This window comes from Lucilia cuprina, chromosome 6, assembly GCF_022045245.1.
Source record: "Lucilia cuprina isolate Lc7/37 chromosome 6, ASM2204524v1, whole genome shotgun sequence".
In the NCBI taxonomy this organism is placed as follows: Eukaryota; Metazoa; Arthropoda; class Insecta; order Diptera; family Calliphoridae; genus Lucilia; species Lucilia cuprina.
Window position 1 is genome coordinate 16512193 of NC_060954.1, and position 3934 is coordinate 16516126.

Below are 3934 nucleotides of genomic sequence, written 5' to 3' on the forward strand. Positions count from 1 at the left end.
TAGAACTGAACTAGAACTGAACTAGAACAGAACTGGAACAGAACTAGAACAGAACTTGAACTAGAACTGAACTAGAACTGAAGTAGAACTTAACTAGAACTGAACTAGTACTGAACTAGTACTGAACTGGAACTAGAACTAAACATGAACTATAGGATTTGGACTATATATTCTCGTTAGAATGTTAGGAAAGACATGACTTTGTCAGTTGGATGACGTGAATTTCCCCGTGAATTTCAATCTCAAGACACTCTTAAAGAGCTGAATACTACTCTTTAAGAGTGTCTTGAGATTGAACAAATATCATATTATTTCACCCTTCGCTCCATTTATCACTGGTGACATTACATATTATTATAATCTGATTATTAAATCTAAATAAGATTAGCCAGTCTTTTTTAATAAAATGGATCTACATGTAAATTTTTGATGAATTATGGGGATGAATAAATATATTTTAATTTTAAAATATTTAAAAATATTAAAATATTTATTTCACCTTAAAATTCTTAATAAAATTTCCAAATTAACTCACATTTACATTTATAACCCAAAAAATATATACATACATATTTAGTTTTTAGTCTTACTTGCCAAGCAGGTATAAAAACTCATTAATAACTTTCTTAAGAAAATATTTTTAAATTTATGAATAACACATGTTAAACAGGTACACAGGGCAAAAGAAAAGGGTTAAAAAGAATGCAATTTTTTGCATTTAAGTGCGAAAATATGCAAAAAAATACGAAATATAAAAACGCGAAAGGGTTTAAGAAGTTTACAACCCATAATTTAGCAAAATAATATAAAACATATTCATTCTTTGTTAACTAATTACTGAAAATAAACTACAAGGTCAGGGAAAGGAAAATTTAAAATAGAAAATTTATCTAGGTAAATAGTTGTTAGAATAGAACATAATTTTTAAAACTGATAAGGAAATTTTATTTTATTTAGAATTCTCTGTAAACCCTCATAATTTCCATTTTCCTAAATATCGCCAATTTATTCACAACCTTTGCAAAAAAACGTACTTTTCCACACTTTTAGATTTCATTGTTGTTCACATTGACCCCGCAGTTTATAAATATTGTTTCTTAATTGTAAATACTTTTAATAAATATACATTTAATATATGTTTTTTTGTTTCTTTTCTTTTTTTTTGCTTAATAAGTCAGTCCCCTGACCCTCATATAGTTGTCATTAGTTTTTCTTTTAATCTTTTGTCTTGTCACTTTGACAACATAATGCAAAATGCATGTCAAATTTATTTGTAATCGCTGCAATAAGACTCTTGTTTTTTTCGAAAGATTTATTTAAAATTTGTTTGGTAAATATTTTTGTAAATAAATTGCAATTTAGTTTTTAGACTAAAATTAATGGGTCATTCAACTTTTTTGTGTGACAAATAAATAAAAATAAAATTATAGTGGACACGTGTCAGAAGTGTTACTTTTACGAAATATATTACTCGGTTTTTTGAAAATTATTAAGAAAATGTTTTTAAGCTGATGAAGCTATGGATTGAGTCAAGGCTCTTTCATTGAGGAGTATGTACTATGTATTACTCAAACTACATTATTTCTCCTAAAGAATTATCTGCTGCCCAGCAAAAAGAAAAGAACTTCTAAAAGAATAACATTTATCACTAGTTCAAAAGTAGCAACTAGTGTAACCACTTCTGTGGAAGTAGTTTTTAATGACTTCCACAAAAGCAAAGAAGTAAATAAAGCTATAATCTTGATTATACGACAGTCTATCATCTTGAATATAGATCTATAGTCTTGACTATAGAGCAGTCTATAGTCTTGACTATAGAGCAGTCTATAGTCTTGACTATAGAGCAGTCTATAGTCTTGACTATAGAGCAGTCTATAGTCTTGACTATAGAGCAGTCTATAGTCTTGACTATAGAGCAGTCTATAGTCTTGACTATAGAGCAGTCTATAGTCTTGACTATAGAGTAGTCTATAGTCTTAAATATAGAGCAGTCTATAGTCTTCTATAGAGCAGTCTATAGTCTTGACTATAGAGCAGTCTATAGTCTTGACTATAGAGCAGTCTATAGTCTTGACTATAGAGCAGTCTATAGTCTTGACTATAGAGCAGTTCAATTGTCTTGACTATAGCGCAGTCTGTAGTCTTGACTATAGAGCAGTCTATAGTCTTGACTATAGAGCAGTCTATAGTCTTGACTATAGAGCAGTCTATAGTCTTGACTATAGAGCAGTCTATAGTCTTGACTATAGAGCAGTCTATAGTCTTGACTATAGAGCAGTCTATAGTCTTGACTATAGAGCAGTCTATAGTCTTGACTATAGAGCAGTCTATAGTCTTGACTATAGAGCAGTCTTGAGTATAGAGCAGTCTATAGTCTTGACCAGATGCCTTTATTTTAAGTGTGTAGGTGGGAAAAAAAAACATTCGAAATTTATATTTTTATTATTTTTTTATTGATTTATATTGATTTCATAAATTTTCTATTATAAAATTGATTTATAAAATTAATGATGAAATCTAATAACAATTTGAAATGGAAAACTGGAAAATTATATTAGAAACAAATAAATGAAATTTCCTTGAAATTACCACCCATGGCGATATACAAGGAATTTTATATAAAATGTAATGATAAAAATGAAAAATACTTATATAACAAGAAAAGTAAATTTTAAACTAATAGTTCAATATGTTAAATGTGAAAAGTTTGTGAAGAGAGACTTGTTGTTGAGTTCTATTTGACACAAACTAGTAAAAATGTTCTTCAAACATATGTAATTTCAATGTCAAAAACATAAATAAATTTAATGTTTCAATTCGATTTAACCAAAGAAATTCTTTGTACTTTGCAATCTGTTAACATAAACATTTTAATACCTACTAAATTGTTATTTTATGAGAATAAGAACGATATGAAGAAAATTATCTAAAACAGCTGTTACACTTGTCTATGTGTGTAAACTGTTACATTAACACGTGTATATTAAAACCAGAAATGTTTAGAATTTCCTAAAAATATTCTCATAGTTTGCATAAAAAGATTTCTTTCAATTCCCTTGACACCTTGACGTATGAGTAATAGTCAATGCCACAGAACACTCATTCGTTAAGTAACACTAATACTTAATTTATTTGTGTGTAGTAAATAAACATTTCCTTTTTGTTCTTATAAATTATTAAATTTTTAATTTTACTTCTAAACACATTGAGTGATGATTTTATTTGATTTTAGAGCCGAGTTTTTTTAATTCTCACACACAATTTAATTCCATTTAACACTTTCAATCGCACAGCTGTTGGGAATACTTTATGAATTATGTATTAAGATTATAAATATATAATTATTTGTGTATACCACATACACTTTCTAGTAACTGCAGGCATAATAAAGTGTTTGTCGAAATAATTACTTTGGGTTTACGAAAATAAATATTAAAAAAGAAAAATATAAAAAAAAAATACTAAAAATTCTCTTTGTAGAGAACATTTGATAAGTTTTCTTTGCATATATAAATTCTCTTTTCATAGAAAATTATCTTTTTATATAAACTTCTCGATAAATTGTCTTTTTATAAAAAATTCTATCTGTATAGAGATTTATCGATAAATTCTGATGTTATAAAGGATTCTGATTTTATAAAGGATTTCTGCTTTTATAGAGAATTTTCGATAAATTCTTCTTTTTAATTAAACTTCTCTTTTATCTTTTTATATAAACTTCTCGATAAATTGTCTTTTTATAAAAAATTCCATTTGTATAGAGATTTATCGATAAATTCTGATGTTCTGATGTTTTATAAAGGATTTCTGCTTTTATAGAGAATTTTCGATAAATTCTTCTTTTTATAGAAATTTTCGATAAATTCTCTTTTTATAGAAAATTTTCGATAAATTCTCTTTTTATAGAATATTTTAGATAAATTCTCTTTTTATA